Source organism: Globicephala melas, chromosome 18 (assembly GCF_963455315.2).
Source record: "Globicephala melas chromosome 18, mGloMel1.2, whole genome shotgun sequence".
NCBI classification, from domain to species: Eukaryota; Metazoa; Chordata; class Mammalia; order Artiodactyla; family Delphinidae; genus Globicephala; species Globicephala melas.
In genome coordinates, this window is record NC_083331.1 from 50,752,038 (window position 1) to 50,771,230 (window position 19,193).

At 37.0% G+C, this 19,193-nt stretch overlaps 1 protein-coding gene across 1 annotated transcript in view; it reads right to left on the minus strand.

Moving 5' to 3' along the window:
* Positions 1 to 19,193, minus strand: part of MYCBP2 (MYC binding protein 2) — a 273,476-nt gene that overhangs the window by 239,841 nt on the left and 14,442 nt on the right. The gene's annotated exons all lie outside the window — the stretch shown is intronic.

Consider the following 19,193-nt stretch of genomic DNA (forward strand, 5'->3'; position numbering starts at 1 on the left):
GAATTAGCTTGCAGAAGGAAAAAATGAGTTTGATTTTGAAAATGTTTGACTTCAAGACACTAAAACGTCAACAAAATACACATGAACAAGCATATGAAAAATTTATCCTTGACACTATCTTCAGCTTCATACTTTAAACTAAAAAAAATCACAAAATCCTATCAATTATATCTTGTAAGCAGTTCTTGAATCTATCTACATCACCTCTACTGCTGATATGCTAATAATGTAAGTAACCTCTACCTTCTGCCTGGACCACTGCGAAAGCTTCATAAAAAAGCTTCATTTCTGCACATCCACGTCTGCCCCTCTTCAATCCATTTTTCATATAAGCACTCAAGTCAACTTTTTAAAAAACAAACGAATAGGTAATTCTCCCACTATAAACTCTACTAATATATTCTCAGTTCTCTTAGATAAAGACCAAAAGCACTGACGTGGTTTAAAAGATCCTCTACTAACATCTGACTTCCACCTCGTCTCTCCCACCTCGTTTTGCATCCTTCTCCAACTTGTTCATCACATTCCAGCCACAAGAACTATTTATTCCGTTGTTTGAACCTGCTAATAAGCTCCTTAGCAGCTTTTTCTTAGGGGCTTTTTCTCCCTCTTCCGGGAATTCTATCCCACATCTCTTGCTAACCCCTATTCATCTTTGAGGTCCCAGTATAAGTGTCACTTACTCAGGAGTGTCCCAGACTAGGCTAGTTTCCCTAACATCCGTTCTCATTTCATCTTATACTTGTGTCTCATTGTGTAACCTACAACCTGTATGTTTGGAATTATTTGTTTAATGCATCACTCTCACCAAGCTGTAAGCTCCAAGAGTGCAGAGGCCAAATCGTTCTTGTTCACTGCTCCAGCCTCTGTGCTCAGAAAAGTACCTGAAACAAAGTACTCAACAGTACTTTGAGAGACAGAGAAAATGGGAGGAAGGAGAGAGGACAGGGAGAAGAGAAGGAAGTTCAGAGCTATAGCTACCAGCCTTACTTAGAGAGAAAAATAAGCAGAGGGCCAAGGATGGATCCATAGATACATGAATACATTTAAAGGATATCTAGGGGTTGGCGGCGTGAACACAGCCTGCAGGGGGTTAGCGCACCACGGCTAGCCGGGAGGGAGTCCGGGGAAAAGTCTGGACCTGCCGAAGAGGCAAGAGACTTTTTCTTCCCTCTTTGTTTCCTGGTGCGCGAAGAGAGGGGATTAACAGCGCTGCTTAAAGGAGATCCAGAGACGGGCGTGAGCCGCGGCTAAAAGCACGGACCCCAGAGACGGGCATGAGACGCTAAGGCTGCTGCTGCCCCCACCAAGAAGCCTGTGTGCGAGCACAGGTCACTATCCACACCCTCCTTCCGGGAGCCTGTGCAGCCCACCACTGCCAGGGTCCCGGGGTCCAGGGACAACTTCCCCGGGAGAACGTACGGCGCGCCTCAGGCTGGTGCAACGTCACTCCGGCCTCTGCCGCCGCAGGCCCGCCCCCCTGCGTACCCATCCCTCCCCACCGGCCTGAGTGAGCCAGAGCCCCCGAATCAGCAGCTCCTTTAACTCCGTCCTGTCTGAGCGAAGAACAGACGCCCTCTGGCGACCAACACGTAGAGGCGGGGACAAATCCAAAGCTGAACCCCTGGGAGCTGTGAGAACAAAGAAGAGAAAGGGAAATCTCTCCCAGCAGCCTCAGAAGCAGCGGATTAAAGCTCCACAAGCAACTTGATGTACCCTGCATCTGTGGAATACCTGAATAGACAACCAATCATCCCAAATTAAGGAAGTGGACTTTAGGAGCAAGATCTATGATATTTTTCCCCTTTTCCTCTTTTTGTGAGTGTGTATGTGTATACTTCTGTGTGAGATTTTGTCTGTATAGCTTTGCTTCCACCATTTGTTCTAGGGTTCTATCCGTCCGTTTTTTTTTTTTCTTAAAAAACTTTATTTTCTTAATAATTATTTTTTATTTTAATAACTTTATTTTCTTATTTTATTTCCCTTCTTTCTTTCTTTCCTTCCTTCCCTCCTCCCTCCTTCCCTCCTTTCTTTCTTTCTTTCTTTTTCTTTCTTTCTCTCTCTTTCTTTCTATTTTTTCTCCCTTTTATTCTGAGCCGTGTGGATGAAAGGCTCTGGGTGCTCCAGCCAGGAGTCAATGCTGTGCCTCTGAGGTGGGAGAGCCAACTTCAGGACACTGGTCCACAAAAGACCTCCCAGATCCACATCATATCAAAAGGCAAAAATCTCCCAGAGATCTCCATCTCACTACCAACACCCAGCTTCACTCAATGACCAGCAAGCTACAGTGCTGGACACCTTATGCCAAACAACTAGCAAGACAGGAGCACAACCCCAGCCATTAGCAGAAAGGCTGCCTAAAATCATAATAAGTCCACAGACACCCCAAAAACACCACCAGACGTGGACCTGCCCACCAGAAAGACAAGATCCAGCCTCATCCATCACAACACAGGCACGAGTCCCCTCCACCAGGAAGCTTACACAACCAACTGAACAAACTTTAGCCACTGGGGACAGACACCAAAAACAAAGGGAACTACGAACCTGCAGCCTGCAAAAAGGAAACCCCAAACACAGTAAGATAAGCAAAATGAGAAGACAGAAAAACCCACAGCAGATAAAGGAGCAAGATAAAAACCCACCAGACCTAACAAATGAAGAGGAAACAGGCAGTCTACCTGAAAAAGAATTCAGAATAATGATAGTAAAGCTGATCCAAAATCTTGGAAATAGAATAGACAAAATGCAAGAAACATTTAACAAGGACCTAGAAGAACTAAAGATGAAACCAACAATGATGAACAACACAATAAATGAAATTGAAAATACTCTAGATGGGATCAATAGCAGAATAACTGAGGCAGAAGAACGGATAAGTGACCTGGAAGATAAAATAGTGGAAATGACTACTACAGAGCATAATAAAGAAAAAAGAATGAAAAGAATTGAGGACAGTCTCAGAGACCTGTGGGACAACATTAAACGCACAAACATTCGAATTATAGGTGTTCCAGAAGAAGAAGAGAAAAAGAAAGGGACTGAGAAAATATTTGAAGAGATTATAGTTGAAACCTTCCCTAATATAGGAAAGGAAATAGTTAATCAAGTCCAGGAAGCACAGAGAGCCCCATACAGGATAAATCCAAGGAGAAATACGCCAAGACACATATTAATCAAACTGTCAAAAATTAAATACAAAGGAAACATATTAAAAGCAGCAAGGGAAAAACAACAAACAACACACAAGGGAATCCCCATAAGGTTAACAGCTGATCTTAAAGCAGAAACTCTGCAAGCCAGAAGGGACTGCCAGGACATATTTAAAGTGATGAAGGAGAAAAACCTGCAACCAAGATTACTCTACCCAGCAAGCATCTCATTCAGATTTGATGGAGAAATTAAAACATTTACAGACAAGCAAAAGCTGAGAGAGTTCAGCACCACCAAACCAGCTTTACAACAAATGCTAAAGGAACTTCTCTAGGCAAGAAACACAAGAGAAGGAAAAGACCTACAATAACAAACCCAAAACAATTAAGAAAATGGGAATAGGAACATACATATCGATAATTACCTTAAATGTAAATGGATTAAATGCTCCCACCAAACGACACAGACTGGCTGAATGGATACAAAAACAGTACCCATACATATGCTGTCTACAAGAGACCCACTTCAGACCTAGAGACACATACAGACTGAAAGTAAGGGAATGGAAAAAGATATTCCATGCAAATGGAAACCAAAAGAAAGCTGGAGTAGCAATTCTCATATCAGACAAAATAGACTTTAAAATAAAGACTATTAGAAGAGACAAAGAAGAACACTACATAATGATCAAGGGATCGATCTAAGAAGAAGATATAACAATTGTAAATATTTATGCACCCAACATAGGAGCACCTCAGTACATAAGGCAAATACTAACAGCCATAAAAGGGGAAATCGACAGTAACACATTCATAGTAGGGGACTTTAACACCCCACTTTCACCAATGGACAGATCATCCAAAATGAAAATAAATAAGGAAACACAAGCTTTAAATGATACATTAAACAAGATGGACTTAATTGATATTTACAGGACACTCCATCCAAAAACAACAGAATACACATTTTTCTCAAGTGCTCATGGAACATTCTCCAGGATAGATCATATCTTGGGTCAGAAATCAAGCCTTGGTAAATTTAAGAAAATTGAAATTGTATCAAGTATCTTTTCCGACCACAACGCTATGACACTAGATTATCAATTACAGAAAAAGATTTGTAAAAAATACAAACACATGGAGGCTAAACAATACACTACTTAATAACGAAGTGATCACTGAAGAAATCAAAGAGGAAATCAAAAAATAGCTACAAACAAATGACAATGGAGACACGATGACCCAAAACCTATGGGATGCAGCAAAAGCAGTTCTACGAGGGAAGTTTATAGCAATACAATCCTACCTTAAGAAACAGGAAACATCTCGAATAAAACAACCTAACCTTGCACCTAAAGCAATTAGAGAAAGAAAAACAAAAAAACCTCAAAGTTAGCAGAAGGAAAGAAATCATAAAAATCAGGTCAGAAATAAATGAAAAAGAAATGAAGGAAACGATAGCAAAGATCAATGAAACTAAAAGCTGGTTCTTTGAGAAGATAAACAAAATTGATAAACCATTAGCCAGACTCAACAAGAAAAAAACGGAGAAGACTCAAATCAACAGAATTAGAAATGAAAAAGGAGAAGTAACAACTGACACTGCAGAAATACAAAAGATCATGAGAGAATACTACAAGCAACTCTGTGCCAATAAAATGGACAACCTGGAAGAAATGGACAAATTCTTAGAAATGCACAACCTGCCAAGACTGAATCAGGAAGAAATAGAAAATATGAACAGACCAATCACAAGCACTGAAATTGACACTGTGATTAAAAATCTTCCAACAAGCAAAAGCCCAGGACCAGATGGCTTCACAGGTGAATTCTATCAAACATTTAGAGAAGAGATAACACCTATCCTTCTCAAACTCTTCCAAAATATAGCAGAGGAAGGAACACTCCCAAACTCATTCTACGAGGCCACCATCACCTTGATACCAAAACCAGACAAGGTTGTCACAAAGAAAGAAAACTACAGGCCAATTATCACTGATGAACATAGATGCAAAAATCCTCAACAAAATACTAGCAAACAGAATCCAACAGCACATTAAAAGGATCATACACCATGATCAAGTGGGGTTTATTCCAGGAATGCAAGGATCCTTCAATAAACGCAGATCAATCAACATGATACACCATATTAACAAACTGAAGGAGAAAAACCATATGATCATCTCAATAGATGCAGAGAAAGCTTTCGACAAAATTCAACACCCATTTATGATAAAAACCCTGCAGAAAGTAGGCACAGAGGAAACTTTCCTCAACATAATAAAGGCCATATATGACAAACCCACAGCCAACATCGTCCTCAATGGTGAAAAACTGCAACCATTTCCACTAAGATCAGGAACAAGACAAGGTTGCCCACTCTCACCACTCTTATTCAACATAGTTTTGGAAGTTTTAGCCACAGCAATCAGAGAAGAAAAGGAAATAAAAGGAATCCAAATCGGAAAAGAAGGAGTAAAGCTGTCACTATTTACAGATGACATGATAGTATACATAGAGAATCCTAAAGATGCTACCAGAAAACTACTAGAGCTAATCAATGAATTTGGTAAAGTAGCAGGATACAAAATTAATGCACAGAAATCTCTGGCATTCCTATACACTAATGATGAAAAATCTGAAAGTGAAATCAAGAAAACACTCCTATTTACCACTGCAACAAAAAGAAAACAAATCTAGGAATAAACCTACCTAAGGAGACAAAAGACCTGTATGCAGAAAATTATAAGACACTGATGAAAGAAATTAAAGATGATACAAATAGATGGAGAGATATACCATGTTCTTGGATTGGAAGAATCAACATTGTGAAAATGACTCTACTCCCCAAAGCAATGTACAGATTCAATGCAATCCCTATCAAACTACCACTGGCATTTTTCACAGAACTAGAACAAAAAATTTCACGATTTGTATGGAAACATAAAAGACCCAGAATAGTCAAAGCAATCTTGGGAATGAAAAACGGAGCTGGAGGAATCAGGCTCCCTTACTTCAGACTATACTACAAAGCTAAAGTAAGCAAGACAGTATGGTACTGGCACAAAAACAGAGAGATAGATCAATGGAACAGGATAGAAAGCCCAGAGATAAACCCATGCACATAGGGTCACCTTATCTTTGATAAAGGAGGCAAGAGTATATAATGGAGAAAAGACAGCCTCTTCAATAAGTGGTGCTGGAAAAACTGGACAGGTACATGTAAAAGTATGAGATTAGATCACTCCCTAACAGCATACACAACAATAAGCTCAAAATGGATTAAAGACCTAAATGTAAGGCCAGAAACTATCAAACTCTTAGAGGAAAACACAGGCAGAACACTCTATGACATAAATCACAGCAAGATCCTTTTTGACCCACCTCCTAGAGAAATGGAAATAAAAACAAAAATAAACAAATGGTACCTAATGAAACTTGAAAGCTTTTGCACAGCGAAGGAAACCATAAACAAGACCAAAAGACAACCCTCAGAATGGGAGAAAATATTTGCAAATGAAGCAACTGACAAAGGATTAATCTCCAAAATTTACAAGCAGCTCATGCAGCTCAAGAACAAAAAAAACAAACAACCCAATGCAAAAATGGCCAGAAGACCTAAATAGACATTTCTCCAAAGAAGATATACAGACTGCCAACAAACACATGAAAGGATGCTCAACATCATTAATCATTCGAGAAGTGCAAATCAAAACTACAATGAGATGTCATCTCACACCAGTCAGAATGGCCATCATCAAAAAATCTAGAAACAATAAATGCTGGAGAGGGTGTGGAGAAAAGGGAACACTCTTGCACTGCTGGTGGGAATGTGAATTGGTACAGCCACTATGGAGAACAGTATGGAAGTTCCTTAAAAAACTACAAATAGAACTACCATATGACCCAGCAATCCCACTACTGGGCATATACCCTGTGAAAACCATAACTCAAAAAGAGTCATGTACCAAAATGTTCACTGCAGCTCTATTTACAATAGCCTGGAGATGGAAACAACCTAATTGTCCATCATCGGATGAATGGATAAAGAAGATGTGGCACATATATACAATGGAATATTACTCAGCCATAAAAAGAAATGAAATTGAGCTATTTGTAATGAGGTGGATGGACCTAGAGTCTGTTATACAGAGTGAAGTTAGTCAGAAAGAGAAAGACAAATACCGTATGCTAACACATATATATGGAATTTAAGAAAAAAAATGTCATGAAGAACCTAGGGGTAAGACAGGAATAAAGACACAGACCTGCTAGAGAATGGACTTGAGGATATGGGGAGGGGGAAGGGTAAGCTGTGACAAAGTGAGAGAGTGGCATGGACATGTATACACTACCAAATGTAAAATAGATAGCTAGTGGGAAGCAGCCGCATAGCACAGGGATTTCAGCTCGGTGCTTTGTGACCACCTAGAGGGGTGGTATAGGGAGGGTGGGAGGGAGGAAGACACAAGAGGGAAGAGATATGGGAACATATGTATATGTATAAATGATTCACTTTGTTATAAAGCAGAAACTAACACACCATTGTAAAGCAATTATTCTTCAATAAAGATGTAGAATAAATAAATAAATAAAATTAAATAAAATAAAGGATATCTAGCCAGAAATGTCCATTAAGGAATTATCCATGGGAGTATTTTACTCAGATTTTGGTGCAAAGGAGGTAATGAAAATCATGTATATAGATGGGATTTCCCCAAGACAGCATGCTACAAAAGAAAAGAGAAAGAGAGTAATAGTATCAAATGCTACACATGAACAGATATACCTCCTCACATAATATATTCAACTATGAGCAAAAAATATTTATTTCAACATTTTCCCTTTCAGCACCTGCATCAGTGCCTGACACATCATGGATGTTCAAGAAATATCAGGTGAATAAACAAGTTGATGAAAAGCAATGAGTATTTTTCATGTGTGGTTTAGGAAACCAACTTTCCTTTATACTCAAAGTTTACTTAAGTGAAATCAGTTATTTGAGCAAAAGGAATATGTAAATGCTAAAAGGTTAGCCCTTTCTATACAATTTAGAAAAGCACGAAGGTTCATTCAAAACCAGTCTTCCGAGAAACAGAATTTATAAATATAAATTAAGATGAATTTCCTGAAGCCTACTTATCACGGACTTAAATTTTCCAAAGCATATAACAATACTTTTGTCTGTTTTGTTTAACAGACCTTCTTAAAGTTCAAATGACTTTATACATATTCCTAAAATATTTCTTTTTATGCATTTGGCATTTAATTAGTTTAATTAAAATTAATTTAATTTGGCACAATTTTAATGAATCTGGACCCACCAAATCCTGCATACAAATCAGCTGAAAAATCAGCTTTCCCCAAATCCCCACAAATTGATTTTACTGTGTTTTTTGTTGATTTGGCTGTTTTAGAAGTAGACAGTTATCCAAAAGAGCTAGTAATAAGCTAAAAATTATATGTAGAAAATCTGTATTCAACATTAGAAAATAAAAATGCTATTTTTTAGTAATATAACATCCCACTATATGACTGCATTTCAGAACTAAGCTTAAATAAACTTTTCATGGTATCTGAGGATGGAGAGATAAAAGAAAAACTCTAGAAACAAGTCTTACACATTAAAATTTCACTGTGGAATTTCTGATGATTTAGGACTTTAAATCCTAAATCAATAGGAGCTTAATGAAGAATGTCTGGAATTGGTCCTATAAGATTTTTAGTCTTCTCATAAAAAAAACCTCATACCCATGAGATTTGAAAGAATTACGGGTGGTAATGAAAGGCAAAGGTTATTAACATGCTCTAAATATTTATTTTAAAATATTTACTTTAAAAATTCCAAAGAAGAAATTCTCTTAATAGCTACCACTGTTTAGTAAAACCAAATACTTCTGTAATAAGAACAAATGAATTTTGCAAGTTGTTCTATGATATAGATCATTAGTTTCTATAACAACTTATTACTGAGTCTATTTTCTAACAAAACAAAAATTAGCCATAATTTAATTTAAAACTTCTCTGACTCTAAATCTGTTTCTTCATTTGCAAAATAAAGAGATAAAAGAGATTATCTCTGAGGTCCCTTCCAACTCTAAAATGCTAGTATTTAAATAACTCAAAACTCAAAGAACTTATGGAATAAGAGGGTTTCAGTCTTTTGTTCAATTTCCCTTAAAAATGAGAAATGAAAAATTCCTGAGTCTATGATCTAAGACAGGAATAGGCAAATTTATTTCTATAAAGGGACAGATAATAGATATTTTATACTTTGTGGGCCATAAGATCTCTGTTGCAATTACTCATCTGTTAGCATGAAAGCAGCCATAGACAACACAAAAATAGATGAATGTGGCTGTATTACAATCCGATTGTAATCTCTGGATATTGAAATTTGAATTTCATACAATTTTCATGTGTCACAAAATATTTGTCTCCTTTTATTTTTTTATTTATATAGCTATTTATGTACGTATGTATTTTAAAAATGTAAGAACCATTCTTAGTTCACAGGCCATACAAAAAAAGGAACTGAGTCGGATTTGGTCTGTGGACCATAGTTTGTTGACCCTTGACCTAGAGTATATTTTGATAAACAGGCTCATATCAGAAGGAAAAAAAATTAGTATGCAACACAGATAAAAATATTCAGAATATCACTATGCTTATATCAATAAGCACCCTTACAATTATCTGCCTTTCTTTCTGCAAAGATAAACTCCCGACTTTCACTTTTCTTTTACTAAAGTAAGATACCAGATAGAAGCAACCATTGTTTTTCCTTCAAAAACTAGACTAATATAGGAAGATCTGGAAGCAACTGAGGATTGGATGAAGTAAAAATCCAGAGATGGAAGAGCACTTCCAAGTTGAGCAGAGATCGCTGGCATTTTCTTGCATGAAGGCATTTGCAGAGTTTGGGTACAAGTGAGGATTGAGCTCACTAAAGGAAACCAAAAACTCGGGTGCTTTATAGATGTCTGCATGGGCTGGAATGACAGACTGGAATCTAGAAAAGCTCCGAATATGTGGCCAGGACATCTAATAGTACATCTGCTTAGTGGTGGGGCACTGAAGAAAGATAGGGAGGCTGGGCCAAAAGGGCAGGGTCGATTTCCCATAATTGCCCAGTTTTAGAAGACAGAATCTCAGCAGATGGAGGAATCGACTTTATCTCTGATTTGGACTGAGGTAGCCAACACCTCACGCTATCTGTCTAGCACAATAAAGAACAAACCTTTCTGGAAGAAAATATCACCTGAAATAAATTAACTGTTCTTTTACACATAATGTTAGGCATAAAGTAAACATATTAAGAGACATCCAAAGAAGCAAAATAATGTGATAGACAGATAATCAAGAGAAAACCAGACAATCAGACAGACTCAAGATAACCCAGACTGACATTAGGAGGCAAGGACCTGACATAGATGCAAAGTTGAACAAAATGGATGAAATGATGTAATTTTCAACAAAAAAAATTTTTTTAAAAAGCCAAGTGTATTTCCTGGAACAGAAAAATCAATATCTGAAATTAAGAACTTGTCAAAAGACTCTAATAAGCAGAATAGACCAGAGGAAAACAGAATTCACTGACTTGCAGACAGGCCAAGAAAAAATATCCAAACTCCCCCAAAGAGAAAATAATGTGATGAACAAAAAAGAGAGTATGAAACATGCAGGACACAGTCAAATCGTCTCATATTCACGTAATTGTAATCTCAGAAAGAGAGAGAAAATGAGAATGGAACAAAAGCAACAGGTGAGGAAATAATTGATGATAATTTTACAAAAGTAAGGAAAGAAATCAACCCAGAGATTCAAGAAATTCAGGGAACTCTCAAGCAGGAAAATGCAAAGAAAACCACACCTAGGCACACCAGATGCTTGGCACAGTCAAATTGCTGAAACAAAGGATAGAAAGAAAATTTTAAAAGCAGCCAGAGAAGAAAAGATACATTTGAAGAAACAATAAGATTGATACCTTCTATTCTTTGTGTTGAAAGTGCTGAGGGGTGGAGAATAGGGGGGATTAGCAACCTAGAATTATATATATCTATCAAATATATCCTTTAAAAATGAAGACAGGGCCTTCCCTGGCGGTCCAGTGGTTAAGACTTTGCCTTCCAATGCAGGGGGTGAGGGTTTGATACCTGGTCGGGGAGCTAAGATCCCACATGCCTCGCAGCCAAAAAACCAAAACATAAAAACAGAAGCAATACTGTAACAAATTCAATAAAGACTTTAAAAATGGTCCACATCAAAAAAAAATTTTTTTTAATGAAGACAAAAATAGAGATAATTTTAGATCCACAAAAGTTGACACAATTCCTTGTTAATATACCAACACTACAAGAAATACCAAAGAAAGGTCTTCCTTTAAAAATTGCTATGTCAAAATTTTAAATGAAAGGACACAGACTAAAAGTAAAAGGACTGCAGAAGATATATCTTGTACACACTCACCGGCCTCCCAAAAAAAGCTGGTGTGGCTATATTAATATTTGACAAAGTAATTTTTAAGGCTAGAAGTGTTATTAGAGATAAGCAGAACATTTCATAATGCTGAAAGGGTCAATTCAATAGGAAGACACAAAAATCCTAAATGCGAATGAATCTAATAACAACAGCATAGCTTCAACATATATAAAGCAAAACTGAGAGACGTAAAAAAAGAAAAGACAAATCCACAGTCAAAAAAATCAGATTTTAACATGCTTCTATCTAACTGATACAACAAGTAGAGGACAAAACAGCATGGATGCAGGAAAATGTAAAAACATGATTAATCAACTTGACCTAACTGACATACATAGAAAACCACATCCAACAACTGCAGAATACACATTCTTTTTTAAGGCAGATAGAATATTTACCAAAATAGATGATATGCTGGACAACAGACCAAGGCTCAACATGTTTCCAAGGACGATGATCACAGAAAAATTAAACTATAAACCAACAGCAGAAAGAAAATTAAGAAATTCTCAAATGTTTGAAAAATCTAAAAAAACAGATTTCTAAATAACCTATGGGTCAAAGAGCTATAATAGAGACTTACAATGGAAATTAGAAAATATTTTCAATGGAATAAAAATTAAATATGACATATCAAAACTTGTGGCATGTCACTGAAGCAGTACTTTGGGGAAATATATAGCTTTCCGCATACAAATGCATACAATGAAAAAAGAAAGCTTGAAAGTAAATGATGTAGGCTTACAACTTAAGCTAGAAAGAAGAGAGCAAATTCAATGTAAAGAATGTAGAAGGAGATGGGACTTCCCTGATGGTCCAGTGGCTAAGACTCCATGCTCCCAATGCAGGGGCCCAGGTTCAATCCCTGGTCAGGGAACTAGATCCCACATGCCGCAACTAAGAGTTTGCATGCCGCAAGTAGAGTCCACATGCTGCAACTAAAGATCCTGCATGCCGCAACTAAGGATCCCACATGCCACAACTAAGACCCGGCACAGCCAAATAAATAAATAAATTTTAAAAATAAAAGTAGAAAGTAGAAGGAGAGAAATAAAAATAAGAGCAGATATCAATGAAACAGGAAGCACCCATTCAATAGAGGAAATCAAGGAGTCAAAACGGATTCTCTGAAAAGATTAATAAATCTAATAAACCTCTAGAAAGATTGGTCAGGAAAAAATAAAACCACAAGTTACCCATATGAGAAATAAATTAGAAAGGGGACATAATTACAGACACTGCCCATAAATTTCACAACTTAAATAAAAGGACAAATTCCTTGTAAAAATATAACTTCTTGACACTAAACAAGGAAAAAACACAATATCTGAGTAGTCATATCTGTTAAAGAAATTGAATCCCTAGTCAAAACCTTCCCACAAAAAAAAAAACCTCTAGACTCAGATGGCTTTACCAGAGAATTCCTTCAAACACTTAAAAGAATTCACTGGTACAGTCTTTCAAACAATATCAGTCTTAGACTAACTCTTCCAGAGACTATAAAAAGAAGAAACATTTCCCAACTCATTTTGTGAGGTTAGCATAATTCTGATACCAAAGTCTGAAAAGGATATTTCAAAATAAGAAAATTTCAGGCCAGTATCTCCCATGAACATAGAAACAAAAATACTACATAGGCAAAAAGTAGAAACAACTGAAATGTTCATGAACTGATGAATGGATTAAACAACGTGTGGCACATCCATATAATAGAATATTATTCAGCCATAAAAAAGAATGCAGTAGACACATGCTACGATATGGATAAACCTTGAAAACATTATGCTAAGCGAAAGAAGCAAAGTCCACAAAAGATCACAGATGGTATGATTCCATTTATATAAATGTCCAGATAGGCAAATCCATAGAAACAGGAAGCTGATTACTGGTTGCTAGGGGCTGACGGAAAGGAGACAGAGAGTGACTACAAGAGGATATGGGATTTATTTGGGGAGTGAATAAAAATGTTCTGGTTGCACAAAGTTGTGAATATATTAAAAATAATTGAATGATATACTTTGAAAAGGTCTATTTTATGGTATGTGAATTTCATATCTCAATACAAAAATTATGAGGAAAAAAAGCCATTGACCTAAAAATAATTTCAGTGTCCATCAACATATAAAAAGGATAATAAATAAAATGCAAAATTTATTTTTTAAATGTTTCCCCTTATTCTGAATAAGAGGAATAAGCAGAAAAATATTATTATTTCAACAGAAGCAGAAATGTTATTTTATAAAACTCAACAATCATTTGTGATGAAATGCCTCATTAAGTAGGAAAAGAAGGGAAGCTACTTAATCTAATTAAGATTATCAACAAAAACCCTACAGCTAACATTATACTTAATTATATTCGATGATGAAAAATTAAATACTTCCACTAAGAATGGGAAAAAACACAAGAACTTACATTGTCACCATTTCTATTTAATACTGCACAGGAAGTCAGTAAGTCAAGCAAAAGAAATAAAAGTCATAATGGTTGAAAAGGAAAAAGTAAAGCATTTTTATTTGTAGACAACATAACCATGTTTATAGGAAATGCAAAATAATCTACAAATAAAGAATTAATAAATAAATTATCAAGGTCAGTAAATAGAAGACCAATTTTAAAAAATCAACTAATTTATAAAACACCATATGTAAACTGAAGTTTTTCTATAGAAGCCAGACATTTCTCCTGTGTAATTAATGTAATGATACTCACTGTGTTCATGCAACACTGAATAAATTAGGGAGGGATAGCAGTCTGATTACTAAGTAGAAAACTTTTATTTACTTAACCTAGGCTTATAATTAGTAATAAGAACAGAGATTTTAACAGTTCAAGTTGATCTAGGAGAGAGAGGCAAACAATTTCCTATATATCTTCAGTCCCTTCATTTTATTTGGAAGTCTTTAGGTTGGGGATAGGAATGGGAGGGTGTGGGAGTGGTAAGGACTATAAATAAAGTTACCTTGGCAGTGGGCAGAGCAGCATAAGAAAAAGAGAGTGGGGGAGAGACTGGGAGTAGAGAGTGAGGGGAGGAAAAGACTCTGAAAAGTTATGACTTTATTAGACCATGCCTCATGCAGATTTATAATCTAGGTACACAGAGCCTAGGTGGCCAAGCAAAACTCAAGCCATGGAGCAACTATAAAACTTTCTGAAGACAGTCCACTTATCCTAGGACTAAGAGAGCCACCAGAAGGGTAATGAGAGTTAGCAGTCAAACAACCAGGCACACAAAGATATAAGGCACCATGAGTGAGAACTAGCAGAAAAAGAAAACAGAAGGACAAACAGACTCCAGATAAAAGCTTTGGACACAACTATGCTTACCAACTTTACAGAAAAAAAAAAAAAAAAAAAAGATTAGCTTTAAAATATCTGCAGGGTATGGGGAATATAGCACATCTGAAAAAGAATCAAATCCCACTTCTAGACATGAAAACTATAACTGCAACTAAAGACTCAGTAGGTGACTTTACAGCATTAGACACGGTGAAGAGAGAATTTGAAGAGATCAGAAAAAATTACTAGAATTCAGAGAGAAAGATAAAAAGGGTGAAAATATGCCCCTGAGACCTCTTCCAAAACTTAAATCTCCTCCTTCAAGTCCCTCCATCCCAAAAGAGACAGCACTTACCGTATCCAAGTATACCCTTCCTACCATACACTGGACCCCACCTCATTCACCATCCTTGGGATTTTGCTCAACCACTTACACCCTTTCTTTGTTCACTCTTTAATCTCTGTCTTCTATGGCTTCTAACCCTAGAGGCCCACTGGCCTCCTCCAATTTAAAAAAATAGTTTAAATGATTCTCTATCCCTCTGCCCTCTTCATCACTAAACTTCTTGAGGAACAACTGTCTCAAACTTTTTCAATTCCCTACCATCAAGCTCTTACAAGTGTATGAGACTTCTCAACATCACAAACTTTCTTGTTGCCTACTGAATTCCTTACCTTCAGTCTTCATCCTTTATATTCTTCTACATATGAGTACTATCAAACAGTCTACTTCTTTAAATACTCCCCACCCTCAGCTTCTAGAAGAACCTCTATTTTAGTGTTCCATCTCCCTTGATGATGATTCTTTCTCAGTCTTCATTAGCTCCTTTTTCTTCCTTTTCCTGTCGCTTAAATCTTTAGCACATATATTACTTCTCATGAGAGTTATCTGTTCATAATTTATATTCATTTCTATACTGGTAACTTACATTGTTTTCAATAAGCTATAACAACCTTAATAATAGCTACTGGGAGTTCACAAGCATCATCAGAATGCTGGTCTACAGCCAGTTATGTTCTCTGGCAATAAAGGTACATCCACCATGAAAATCTACCACCTTTCAAGTCACTTCAAAATCCCACCACTACCCATTTAGCTCAGAGCACATAATCTAACCCTCTACTTAATTGTTGAAAGGGACATCATTTAGAATGTACTACTTCCTTTACCTTCCTTTCACCCACCTCAAAATAATCTCCATGAGGGCCTTACTCCATTAATTGTCCTCACTCTCTCTTTTTCGCTCATTATTCCTGCTCTTCTCCCTTAGCCTACCAGCTTACGAGGACAGAATTTAGAGACATACAGCATAGGTTCAAATGCAGGCTCTGTCATTTATTAGCTCTGTGATCTTGGGAAGGTTAATCAACTGCTCTGTGCCTCAGTCGGCTCATCTGTAAAATAGGACTTATCCCATTAGATTATGAGGCACTTACAGTTATGCTTACTATTAATAAGTGCTAAACAAATTTTATTTCTTTTTATTACCATGCTAAAGTGTCTACTGTGGTTTGGGTTTCCCCAAAAGCAGACATGATTTAAGGATTCAAGAACAAGTAGTTGTTCGAGAGATGATCCAGGAAAAACACTGATAGGGGAAATCAGAAGTGAAATAGGGAAGGGAAGGCAGTCACGAAAGAGTGTATTATTAAGCCAGTTACCCTGATGGGCAACCAGAGTGTGATCCTACTGGAGAACTCTAATGGATGGTATAGAACACAGCTCAGTTATCCCAAAGAAGAGATGTGAAAACGAGGTATTTATCCACCATATCCCCATCCATCAGTGGCTGAAAGCCTTTCTGACAGCATTAACTCCCTGGCATTTCTGGCTTGCCCTGCACACAGGCCAAGCATGTCTCTATGGCCAGTAAGAAAGTTCTCAGGCAGAAATTCATAAATGTAAGTAGACAATATCGAGATGAAAGCCAAAGAAATATGGCTAGGACACTAAGAACATCTGCTACAGTGTCTCTTATCCAAAAGATAGATTAATTCTTTGTCCCCTTCCTCAAGCTACCATCTTCCTTCTTTCCCTCTAAACACTAATTTCTAAATGCTGTACTCCCTTCTCCGTCTAACCTCAATTCACTTTCCCACTGAATGTGACTTTCTTAGCCTTCTGAAAAAAGGAGGTGGGGGTGAGTGAGTGTTAGGTCATTATCATCTCTTAATGCCAACTTCAAGATGATGTCTCAGACTTCTGTTTAGCTGACCTATAGGAAAAGAGTCAGTATGTAAGTGACAGTATGCTCATGAGGAGCCTCTGAATATACTGTACATAATATATTTGAGACAGGATTGAGAGACTCCTAGCAGGAGACTTTTCAAAATACAGGTCTAGAGACCAAGAGAAAGGTTTTAGCTACAAACCACAGACCAAGAAGTCCAAAACAATTAGGTAATTACTGAAATCAGAGGACTGACTGAAGTAACCCACAAAGAAAATGTAGAGAGAAAGGTGTCAAAAATGGCCTCCTGAGAAACTAGTTCTTCCTCCCTCCCTTAATACCTACAGGAAAGGCATTATTATTTCTGTATTTGACATCTAGTCACTTGCTATACCTGTCATTCTTTCATCATCTTTCTAACACCAAAATGTCTCTCAGATCTGTTCTATTTCATCTATTCCCATTGCCTTCTCTCAGGTTTTATTATCACTTGTCAGAACTACTACAATTGCTTCTTTAAAGGAACCCCTGCTTTGGGGATCTATGTCTTTTCATCCCTTATAGCACTGCTATAGACATTTTTATAAATTGAGAGTTTAACTCTATCACTTCTGTCCTCAAATAAAGCAATTCAGGAACATAGTAATCCAGTCCTAACATATCTTTCAGTCTCTTCTCCTACAGCCTTATTCTAATTTGTCCACTTCACCCACATTTTAGTTATTGCCAATATCTGTGTTTTACACTTCTTTGATTTTACCTCTATATTCACAACGTAGCTCCAGCAACTATTACTGTCTACACCTCTGGAGTCAGCAAACTATGGCCTGCAGTCCAAATCTAGCGTGCCACCTATTTTTGTAATACAATTATACTAGAACACGGTCACGCTCATTTGTTTAAATATTACCTATGGCTGCTTTCAAGCTGTAACAACAGAGTTGCAATAATTGCAAGGGAGACTAGAGTGCCTGCAAAGCATAAAGTATTTACTATCTGGCCCGTTACAGAACAAGTTTGCTGACCCTTCAAACACGGGACAACATCAAGCAGCCTCATGTGTGTATAAGTGGATTCCCAGAAGGAAATGCGAGAAACTAGGTTTGAAATAATATTGGAGGAAGTAAAGGCATAATGTGTGAAATTAAACAAAAATTATATCACACATATCTAAGGAGTTCAATGAACACCAAACACATGATAAACACACACTAAGAAAAAACATATTTAGGAAGAGCATGGTCAAATTGCTAAAACTCAAAAATAAAGAGAAAAATCTTAAAAGCAACCAGAGAAGGAATTTTGATTCCAATATGGTGGCATAAACCAAATACAGTCTATCTTTCACACTGTTTACAACTATAAACTTTGGGCAAAATACAAAAAAAAAAAAAAAGAAAGAAAGAAAAAAATTATTTGAGGACTCTGAAAAGGAAACAAAAGCATATTGTGGAGGGGAGTCAAACTTGGAAAAATGACCCACAGGATAGTGAGCTTCCCGGCTCGGCTATTTTCTTCTCCTTTCTCTAACAGCTTTGCTCTAAGGCCAGGAAGCAATCACTGCATACAGAAAGCAGCAACACAGAAGTTAAAACTCCAAGAGAAACCCTATCTTTCTGGCCACAGGAATTGGGGAAAGGGGCTCCTGCATGCTGGAGAATGTGGAGAAAATCCTGGAAGGGAGAAAGATTGGAGAAAGGGATTCTCTTATCCTGCCTATAAGCCCACGTAAGTCTTAGGCTTGCTCTGGAGCTGCACAGGTATGAGACAAACCCATACCAACATAGCAAAGTCTCTGAGAATTAAAAACCACCACCCACAAAAGGCAAGACCAAATTTGCAATCTGAAGCTAAAGAGGTTGAGAGTCGGCTAAAAGAAACAAAGATCAACACTCCAGAGAATTACGGTAAGACCCAGAGTTTTCAAAACAAACACTCATAATGTACAAGATACAATCCAAAATGTTCGCAATGCAAAAAGAAAATGTGATAAATTTCAAGGGAAGAAACAATTAACAGATGCCAACCCTGAAATGATCCACGTGTTATAATTATCCAACAGTACCTTTAAAGCAACTATTATAAATATGCTCCATGAAGTAAAGGCAAA